The sequence below is a fragment of the Prosopis cineraria genome, unplaced genomic scaffold (assembly GCF_029017545.1).
Source record: "Prosopis cineraria cultivar Desert tree isolate PC_DT_omini unplaced genomic scaffold, ASM2901754v1 PC5, whole genome shotgun sequence".
In the NCBI taxonomy this organism is placed as follows: Eukaryota; Viridiplantae; Streptophyta; class Magnoliopsida; order Fabales; family Fabaceae; genus Prosopis; species Prosopis cineraria.
Window position 1 is genome coordinate 10813705 of NW_026555336.1, and position 12106 is coordinate 10825810.

The following is a 12106-nucleotide window of genomic DNA, read 5'->3' on the forward strand; positions in this document are numbered from 1 at the left end:
TAATTAATTATAAATTATTAACCTAATTAACATTTTTTAAGTTAATTTTTTAATAATTAAAACAAATAGATGGCGTTTATTGTATCCATAAATGCAACCTCTCTAATTAAAAATAAAAAAAATTACACATAAACTAATTACTAATAATATTTAAAAAAAAGGTCATTTTTTATTTAATAAATACAGTGATGGCGTTTCAAGTAAAAGGAAACGCCGCCTGTCTTATTATTTAATAAAGAGTAATTATATTAATAAAAAATTTAATTTATTGAAATAAATTGAATAATTAAATATAAAAAAATAATATTTGAACATTAAATATATTATATTATGTAAATTATCTAAATACATTAAATAAAAATATTAATTAATTAAATTATAGCTAAATTATTATTAATCAAAATATTGAATAATGATTAATTAAAATTAATTAACTAATTAATCTAAATACATAACTATTTAACATCTAATAAATATTTAATAAAGTAAGAGAGGTGGTGTTTCAGCTTTTGAAAATGCCATCTCTCTACTTATTATAAAAAATGATTATAATTATAACCAACAATATTTATTAACATATATTAACATAATTAAATATATAATAAAACTATAATTAATGAATTCATAAATTATATCATAATATTTATCAAATCTTATAAAATTTATTAATTTTAGACATTATTTATTAATAAAATTTAAATTAATATAACTAAAATATTATTTTTTTAATTTATTGAAGTATTATTTAATTAGTTAAAAGGAAGAGAGTTGGCGTTTTCACAAACTTGAAACGCCACCTCCCTGCATTTTTTAAGAAAATAATAAAATATAATAATTATAGCACATAAAAACTATATAAACTGTAATATAATATTTTTTATTTTGATAAAATTAAATACTAACCTCTCTTAATTATTAATATGTTATTAATTATTAATAATATTATTTATTTAATCATTAATTATAACATATTACTTATTACCATACAGTAAAAAAAATTAAATATCTAATCAAACAATAACTAATGGCAAAATAAATTACATCACAATAATTATATAATATTAAATAATTTATTAATTATAAAAATTAATTAATGAACTTTAATGTTAGTAATAATATAATTTTTTTTATTAATATAATATTTAACAAATAAAGTAAGAAAGGTAACGTTTCTTGAAGATGAAAACACTACCTATCTTCATTATTAAAATTTTATTAATTTTTAATAATATTTTTATCAAAGAACTTTAAATTAATAATAATATAATATTATTTTTTATTAACGTAATATTTAGCTAATAAAAAACTATTGAGATGACGTTTCCTGGAGATTAAAACGCCCCGTCTGTGCCTTTATTTTTGAAATAATCATATATATATATATATATATATTTTAATTATTGTACATAAAATTTATTTAAAGTGTATTATAATATTTATTTTAATATTAGACTAAGGAACGCCCCCTTCCTTCATCATTATTATTTTATTAATTATTAATAAATTTTAATGATAATATTATTAAACTATTAATTATAATATTTTTATTTAATAACATATGTTTAAATAATGAAATCACTAGTAAAATTATAATTAATGACTTAACAAATTGCATCATAATAATTATTTAATCTTACAAAATTTATCAATTACAAACATTAGTTATTAATAAACTTTAAATTAACAATAATAAAATTTTATTTTTTAATTATTAATGTAATATTTAATTAATAAAATATCAGAGAGGTGGTTTTCCTGAAACTAAAAATGCCACCTATCTTTCTTTATTTAAGAAATAATCATATATATATATATATATATATTAATTATTGTACATAAAAAATTATTTTTACTATATTAGTTTTGATATAATATTTTTAATATAACAAATAATTGTAATATAATATTTTTTTAATATGATGAAATTACAAATAGATAGAGAAGTGGCATTTCTTTGTTTCAGAAACAACCACCTCCCTTTATTTAAACAATGTAATAATGTTTTATTATTTATTAACACAAGTTTAATAATTTATAATAAAATAATTTTTAAACTTATGAGAAGTATTTATTTAATAATATGAAAAATTCATTATTCATTAATTACTTATAAGAATTTATATTAATAATTAAAAATGATAAATCGTTTTTAAAAATTTATGATATAGATATGTGTGGAGCTGTCAATTAAGGCCAGCCCGGCCCTAAAGGGCCGGCCTTTGAAGGGTCAGGGCTTAAACGAGCTAGCCCTGATAAGCCCGATTGCATGTCAGGGTTTTCATTTTTTAAGGCTTGGCCCTAGCCTTCAGGGCTAAAGGGCCGGCCATCAGGGCCTCGGCCCTATTTTTTTAAAATTATTTTTTCAATTAAAAATTATAAAATATATATTTATAATCATAAAAAAAGTTATTATTCATAAAATTAAGTTTAAGAAAATAAATTTAAATCAATTTACACCACAACAATAAAGAAAACTAAAATATTTAGGTCTAATACCAAATAGCAACATCAAATTGAATACCAATAAAAATTAAACTTAGCTAATATTATCAGCTAAATTTTAATAAATAAATGAGGGATGGATGAATGTATTTAATATGTTCATTTTTTTGAATTATGTATTTAATTTTTTATTTTTTATATTATAATTTTTTTAAAAAAATTATAAACAGGCCTAAAAGGGCCGACCCTTTTATTTTCGGGCCTAAAAGGGCCAGTCCTTTTACGCTCCATTTACTTTTTTAAAGGTAAAATAAAAGCCCGGTCCTCAATTTTTTCGAGCCTAAAAGGGCCGGCCCTACGAGCTCGATTCTAATTGACGGCTCTAGATATGTGGCATGTCCAAGGTCAAAAAACGCCACTTCTCTTATTTTTATTATCAATTAATAATTTATTGTAATTATTTATTCAAAAATTAATAATGTCTAGATAATATAAACACCACCTCTCTGTCTGAAAAATTTAAAAAAACAGACAAATGGCATTTACAAACTTCTGAAACGCCTCCTCTTTTATTTTAATCAATTAATTAAGAATTACTATTTATTATTAATGATAACTAAATAATTATGTTTAAATTATTATATGATCTAATAAAATAATGTAGTTAAAATAAATAAATTAGATAGGTGGCATTTTATAACTGAAATACCACTAATAATGTTATTCGATTAGAATCTGTCACATATCATTTAATAAATGCTACTTATTATTATTTACTAAAATTATAAATTAAAAAATCATTTATAAACAGTGACATTTGATAAAAGAAACGTCACTAAAGGTCTTTGAATTTTATATTAGTAGCATTTTATTTTTTATTATTACAAAAAACATGCTATTGGTTCTCATTTTTGTAATAGTATAACTTTATATGTATTTATTTTTGCAAATATTTTTATCGCCCAATTCACCTTTTGGGCTTACTTACATAAAAAAGAAAGAAAATTTTTAATTTATCCTTATTAAATTCATTATTTTTAAAAACAATTTTCGTTCTCATATAACTATTTTACTTTTTTCCTGTTGATATTTGTGAAAGAGTAAATTAAAAGAAAACAATTGATGATCATTTTTTTTTCCCACAGGAGTAGGCTTTGTCAAGTGTAAAGAGTATCTCCCACAAGGTTTAAACCCCCAGCTATTTTGTTAAATGATGATCCAAATTTTTTATGCAAAAAGATTTGTAAAAAAAAAAAAAAGCGAAGAAAAACTATAAATCTCTTCCAGAATGTGGTTTATGTGTAGAACCGGTGGGAGCACTATATATGTCTTATCAAAAAAAGACTCAACAATGTTTTGGATAGTCTATAATGAAATTTAAACAGTTCTTTGCCCAAAAAAAAAATTTAAACGGTTCGAATTTATTTTCGTTCCAAAAAAAAAAAAACAGTTCAAATTTTTGAAAAATAATAACACGAAGGGGGAGTGTGGTGCACGGCGGCCAGCGGACGAAGCGAGTGTAAGAACACGATTATGCTTTTGCTTTTTTAGGCATCGGTATGATAGACAATCCTTATCCTCTCTCTCCACGTGTATCCATCAATTTTAATATTATTATATTGTATTGAAGAAAAGGAGCACAGGTGCTAGGCGGGAAGTGACTTGGAGTGGGAGGGAGATGAATACAATCGTTTATTTCTTGCAGACTTTTGCAACAAAAATATTTTAATATAATCATACCCAAAAAATATTTTAATATAAATAATTAAAGGATCTAAAGGTGAATATTTAGAATATTATTTTTTATTGTTAGAATTATTATTGCATTTTTATAAAAAAAATCATTGTTGTATTCATCTTTTGTATGAGATATTAATTTTGGATATGGATGAATTTTTTTCATAATTCATGTCTTTTTAGTTAATTTTTATTATTTTAATCAACAGGTTTACTTATGGTTTAATCCCATTTAATTTTGATTAAATCACTAACCCATAACCCAATATCTTAATTGGTTTAATTTTCAATACTTTGGTTGATATATTCATTTTAGGGCCAGCTGGCCATATAAAAAGGCGATGGTAACACGTTCAGTGGGTCGTCTAAATCAAAATTTTGACAGTTCAAATTTAAAAGTTTTTATTTTTATTTAATATTTATTAAAATAAAAATTTATAAAATTTTTAATATATAAATATGTTGTTCATTACTAATCTAGATTGTTTTTATTGTCCAAATTTAGTATTAAAATTTGTCACTCCCTCTGTTAAAAAATATAAGGCATTTTTAACCGAATCTTACATGCCAATAAAGTAGTTACCTATCTCTAACTAACCTTATCTTTTCATATTTATTATTATTAAACACCCTACAATAAATATAAAGTCATTATTAATAGGAGCATTTTTAAAAAAAATGCAATGATTACACTTCAAAAAACTAAAAATACTTTATATTTTTGGACATCTAACTCCTCAAAAAATACTTTACATTTTTGAATGGAGAGAGTATAATTTTTTTATATTTTTATTTTGGTAAATACAATATTAAAAATAAAGATAATCTTCTAAGTGCCTCTTTGATTTTTTTTAATTACAAGGTAAAAATTTAAAATTAAACTGTCCAAAGTAAATCTATAGGATTAATTTATAAAAATTATAAAAAATTAATAATAAATTTTGACCAACCCCAATTAAATATGAACTGTATAAATTAATAATTAATAGATTTATTAAAAATTTTATAAATTTTTATTTTTAAAATAAAAATATATAAATTTGGACCATCCTAATTATTTTAAATGTGATCACCTTTGATGAGCACCAAATGTGCTCTCAAAGGACAATGTTTTGGAGATATTACATCCATCTAATTAAATGGGCATCTACAATGGCATGTGGTGTACAAGGCTTAAGTTCTCTTAAATACAAGATGACGATGAAGGAAGCCTCGAAACTCTTGTTTATATTTAATATTTAAATATATTTTAAATATGATTATCTTTAAAAAGAAGATGAACGTGAACAATAAAAAAATTGAATATGAAGCCTAAAGTCAAATTGCTTGTAGTTTTTGTCCTTTACCCAAAAGTGAGCGAAGCAAACAAATTAATTGAAAGATATCAAAAAGGAAAAATGTAATTAAAAGATAAAAACACTAATTGCCGAAGAATATAGTCAAACCAATGGCTATGGGACACACCGAACCATCGCCGCTTATTTTGACTAGTCAAGGGTTTTGAATTTTAATACTGCTTGGTTCAAAGCTCAATATTTTTTGATAAATTAAATGTTAAAAAATATAAAATATTTTAAATATTTGAAAGTGTAGTTTTTACTTTTTTTTAAATTATCCTCATTAAATAGATCATTTTATATTTTTTTAATATGTAAATAGGAATAAATAGAGAACAATAGAGTTAGTTTAAAAATATATTTTACATTTATTGAAAGGTGAAATTTAATTAAAAATATCTTACATTTTTAAACGGAGGGAGTAGCTTATATATATGTTTTTGTGAGAGGAGATCAAATGAATGTTATAGAGAGGTGGAAATTTAGATTAATATCTCTTATCATTCCATAGCTTTTGTCACAAAAATTTATATATGGTTATTATAACTTTAATTCATTTTATTTCCTATCAATAAATTTCATTAATTTTAACAACCAAACAAGCAGACTTTTATTGACTTGTCTTTCAATTTTTTTATTAATCAACTAGATATTGATTATTAATTTAAAAAATAAACTTATTATTTAAATGCGTAACTTGTTAATATTTTTTTTTATCATATACTGCTTACCATTAAAAAATAATTTAGGGAAAAGTTTACGAGATAGAATATAGGAAATGTGTAATTTAAGTTTGAAAGTGTCCACATAATATATATATATATATATATATATATATATGCTTTGAATTTAAACATTTCTACTTATATCAAGGTATCTTAGTATTTTAGTTCATACAAGACAAATAAGATTAAGCAAAGTAATATGCGTATTGAAAGAATTCATGTCTAATTGTGACTCATCAATTATCTTGAGTTTAGGTAGACTCACAATTCACTAGACCCCCATAGTTTACAGAGAGTTCAGATATAATGAATAGAGTGAAAAAGTATCGTGTATTTTTTGTTATTGACTGATTAACTTATATAGATTGGATAAATAATCAGTTTCATAAATTAATTAATTAGTCTCCATGTGCCTAAGTTTTTGTATTTGGCCAATTTCATGTGCCCAAGGTTAAAAGGGCTATTTAGATTATATTTAAATGACAACATTTAAATGGAGATCGAATATTTAAAAATAATAGAATTATTTAATTAAAAATGTATTGTTTTCAACACGAGAGATTTCTTTTTGTTTTTGTTTTAGTGAACACAAAGAGATTATTAAGTTTACAAGTTTCTAAATTAACTAATATGATTCCATAATACTTTTTCATACAAATGACTCGATACATTTTAATAAAATAAGAAATGAATATTTGTAAATAGCACAACTCATGGCTATAAGTTTTATTATATTTATTGGGATGATAATACTTTTAATTTCTCATTTTTCTCAGTTATCAATGTAATCTTTGAAGTTTGATCTTTATCAATGAAGTCATTAGAGTGTCAAAAACTATACCCAATTAGTCCTTAAAGTTTAAAAAGAGAGAATACCACCTATAAAGACTAATTGTGTATGATTATTAAAAGGAAAAATGACAATTAGGGACACCATAAGGACATTATTTACAACATGAATTATTGAAATCTCAATAATAGACTATGGCCCTTACTTCTAATTAAAAAATGCGATCATTCAATTGGCACTATTACGAAACTACCAATATAGGATGCCTCATAAAGGATAGTTGTATGCACAACTATCTTATGTGAGGAGGCAGAGGTATGGGTGGGAATAATGCGAGAACAAATATATGATGGTTATACAAGGAACCATCCTATATGTTATCATATGTGATGGTTCCTTGTATAATTGTCCCATATGTGTTTTAGGAATTCAAAAAATTATTTTTTTAAAATAATTGATGGAGTGGGTGTGTGAAAAGCACCATTTGCCAATGCACAAGATTCTTTTTCCTCTTCCTTTGCTTCGTGTCATCGTTCGTCACTTTAGGAGATCTGAGCAATTGATTCTTCCTTTTCCCTCTTGCTTTGTCATCAATACATTCTTCTTCTTTATCCTATGTCAGCATTGTGCTCGTGTGGTTGTGAAGCTTCAATATTCTCCCTCTTCCTTGTTCACAACACTGATCTCTCTGTGTATGGGAGCTCTCTACCTTGGCTTACTTTCCCTTCTCAAAGTCAACTTTGTCTCCTTGCTTCATCGTTATGCTCATGTGTGGTTGCTTGCTTTGTGGTTAGTGAATCTCACCCTCTTCCCTCACTCATCTGATATCTTTGTATGTGTATTGAGTTGCTAAAATTGGATTATAGTAAGTTTGGAGTTATTGATCACACATCTACGAGTTATACTATAAAAAGTTCAAGATTATGATTTTTGGTTACAAGTGGATTGATAACGATAGTGGCCTTTACATGATTAACGAGTTAGGGTTTATATGGGTGAATCTAAATAAGCAAACATACAAGATTGAGCCTTTCATTTTTGCATCATAGGCTAGACAAGTGTTCTATGTCATATCTTGCTTTACCAAATTGGTTGATTGTTTTATTGTCAAACAAAGAATTTAGAGAGGCTAATTGTAACATCTTAAAATTTAAAATATGATTAATTAAATTAATTAAGAGGTTAAATTAGTTAATTAAGGCCTTAAATTGGGTTAATTAGTCTGGATGTATGATCATTGGATCTATTGGGCCCTATATCAGAACTAAAAACATACCATAAGTGTTATTGGCCACCTTGGGCCTAATTAAATTGGCTAATTTAAGACTTCCCATTCTATGTCATTCATCATAGCAGATGGCAAAATGAACCATGGCAGGTGTGTTAGGATTAGGATTTTAAATCTTGGACTCATAAAACAAATAGAAAATAAAGAGATTAAGAGAGATTTGAAGTGATTTGGGGATTGCAATCGTTTGGGTAACTCTCTCTACTCCTTCCTACTCCTTTCTAGTTTGTTCTTCTTGAAGTTTTGGGATTGTTCATGGAGGAGTTTGAAAACTATTGTTGATTTCACTTACTTTTTGACTTCCTATTAATGGATGTGGATTTAGGTGTCTAACCTTTAGGTTAGGCCATTAATGGCAAGTTAGAATTTTAATGATGGCTTTAGAGTAAATAATAGGTTAAATCAAGTGAGTTAATGCCTAAGTAAGGGGGTTTAATATTGATTGAGTTTATTGAGGGTCTAACTAAGTTAAGGGATGATAGATATGGGTATAATTATGGCTAATGACCTTAATGTGAGTCTGGGGGTTAATACTTTGGTTAGTAGTGATTCATGATAATTAGCCATTAATGGTAATTAATATGTTTAAGAGTTAAAGGAAAAAAATACCCATTAACTTTTTCTTCAAGGGCACCTAGCATCCTCAAGTGAATAAGGGTGAAAAAGTATCCATAATGTCCATTAAATAGGTGCAACCTACCATTAAATAGTTTAGATGTTAATCATTTAATTGACAATTAAGCAAATGTTTGAATAATTTTGTTGACGTGGAGCATTTATTTTGTCAAGTCACTTTCTCTTCCTCACTCTAGACTTTCTCTCTTCCTCTCCCTTTTCACCTTCTTCTTCTTCCTTAAAACCACCCAATTAGTCTATGGTTGTCATAGGTTTAGCCAGCAAGACCTAGATCACCTTAACCCACATCAACAATCTTAGATGGCTGAAAATCTTTTTAGAAATCTTTACTATACTCTTTTAGGATCGATCGATCTCTCTTTGCCTCCATCAATCTCCATGGATTGATTTTGTTATCTTGAAAATCATCTACACATTCAGTAAATATTTCTTAGTCTCATTGATCTCTCTTTAACTCAACATTTCACTGACTAGTTGCACGGTCTCTTTCTTTCTCCCAGAGATCATATAGATCAACTTTCATGATAATGAAGAAAAAAAAAATATTCTCTACTATGGCATCAATTTTGCAAAAAGGAAAGGGAAACACATCTAATAAAATAGTGAGAACACAAATGGCAAAATCACACACTGATATGTACTAAAGAACAACAATCATATTAACTTGATAAATAATCAAGTTTGTGTATTTAGACTTACTAGATTGCATATCTATAAGAAGCCATCTTTTAGCAAAAATAGTAGGACTTAAAAATCTTCAAAGTAAGGATCAATCTTAGTTAGCATTTTGATGGAAGTAAATTAAATTTATATAAATCTACAACTTCTATGTTGCTTACCTTGTTTGCAAGAAAGTGAAGAAACATCCCAAGACATAGATAAAAGTAGAAGAGTGACTTAAGATCATCACTAGGTCTAGGAGGCCTGTAATTAACCCAAGCCTTCTTCAAGTCTATTCTTAACACAGCCCCTCAATCTCTCATAAAGTGCCATAATAAAATCTTTGCCATTGGCACCAACAATGTGGGCATGGCCATCACCTACAATATCTCTACACAAGACCTCATGAGTCCTTATTAATGCCAAGCTCGACAAACTTTTTAGTGAGATATTAGACCTCCAACATATCACCTTAAGTCATGATGAATACTTTAAAGAAGGAAAGTGAAGAAATGAAATAAGGAAGGGAGAGGATGAGTGGTGGGGAAGGGAAGAAAAGTCAAAGAAAGAAAGCAAAGAAAAGAAGAGAGAAGGTAAAGCACACATAGAAGGGTTTGAAAATCAAAGGCTGATTTGGTGACACTTGGCGATGATTGGGAATGCATTTAATAGATGTTTTGTCTCTTAAATGATTTTATCATGGCTACACTCTTTAAATCAATATTATGGGTACTTTTGCACCTCTTTCACTTAATGATACTAGGTATGGGTATATATGGTGGGTATGGGCCACCCGTCGCCTTACTCATTACCTACCCATTTATGGCTAAATAGGTGGCCACCCGCACATACCTGTATATACCCATTTGTACCCGTTTTAAAATGGGTGCAAATGGGTATGGACGGGTACGGGCAGGTATGAGCCACCCACTTAGCCTGCAGCACTCATTTTCTTAAAAAAGTCAATTAAAACATATACTTTTCATCCCATTCTAATTTAACAAAAGTAACATAATTCTAAAAGTTTAAATCTTTGAATAATACAAGGATCAATATTTCAACAGTAAATAACCAAGGATCAATAATTCTAATTTCCTAAGTCATAATCATGTGTATTTATTTAGCCTCATGGATCCTTGTTGCGGACAGTTGAGTCATGTAAATTCTTCATCTCATCATTACTTCCCTCATTTCCCTTTTCTATTTTCTTTCCTTTGCCTAAATCAACATTGCTTCCATCATTTTCAATACTCAAATTGAAAATCTGTTGGACCTCTTTAAGCTTTACGTCACATAAAGGTTTTTGTTCTAGTGATAAGTTTGATTTTCTTTGGTTGAATAGTAGGGCATAATGACTACGCAAAGACTCCAGTTCCTGACACACATATTAAATGCCTTGCTAAAGCCATAATATCAACAATGATACATTAGTATATTGTGATAAGGTTACCTCTAACTGCTCTGGACCTCCATATATGTAAAAGCATCAATCAAATGTCACTTCCTCTGATGATTGATCCTTATCTTTTTCCTCTTCAACTTCTCTATTAGCCTTAACCTTAATTCCAATTTTAGTAATTAACAAGTCCATTGTCCCCTTTCCTACATATTCTAGTATATGCGTTCCCTTTGTAGTAAAAGCTTTACTAGTCTATCACATGATGGCAAAAAGTAAGCTTATAACTTTTAAGTAGCGAATATCATATGAAAAATTGACCAAAATTTTTCCAAACCTTTAATAGGGATGGCACATAAAAACCAACTATTACTAGTGAAACTTGCTGTACAAAACCAGCAAGGTTTGCAGTTGACCTAAAGAACATAAATATCTATTAGTTTTAGTGTTTTAATTTTTTATAGAATTTTAGTATTTTAGTTTAATCACCATAATAGACACAACACTCTATAGTAGAAAACGACTTTCTTCTATTCCAACACCAACAAGACACTGTCTATGATTATTAAGAAAAAATAGGCCTTGAAACTAAGATGAAAAAAATGTGATTTTTGGTCCAATTGTATTGAATTTGTTCATGCTTTGAATCTAGTCTCTCTTAATCTCTTATAAACCATCCTTTTGTAATCATAATAAGTAATATAAGATAAAACTTAAAAAGAGTAGAAGAGGGAGGGAACAAGAGGGATAACTTAAGATTTTGAGATGAGAAGAAGGTAGGTTGGTGTGATGGTGGAGCTATGGAGGTAGAGGGAGCTAGGAAGGACCTGTTCAACTGCATGTAAGTATGACGGTGCGTGCGTCTGCTACAACCGAGGTCGATATGGAGGTGATAGAATCTAAAGTTGAAGCTAAAGCTAAAAATGGTAGTGGACGAATAGGGGAATGGGGATAGAATCTAGTCTCTCGAACTCACAGTCTTGCTCAACTCAGCAAAAATTAGACACTGAGCATAAGCAAAGTGAAGGCCGAAGGTGGCAAGGGTGGTTGGAGACAGGCGAAGATGAAAAACAAGAAGCTGAATGAAGGAGGTTT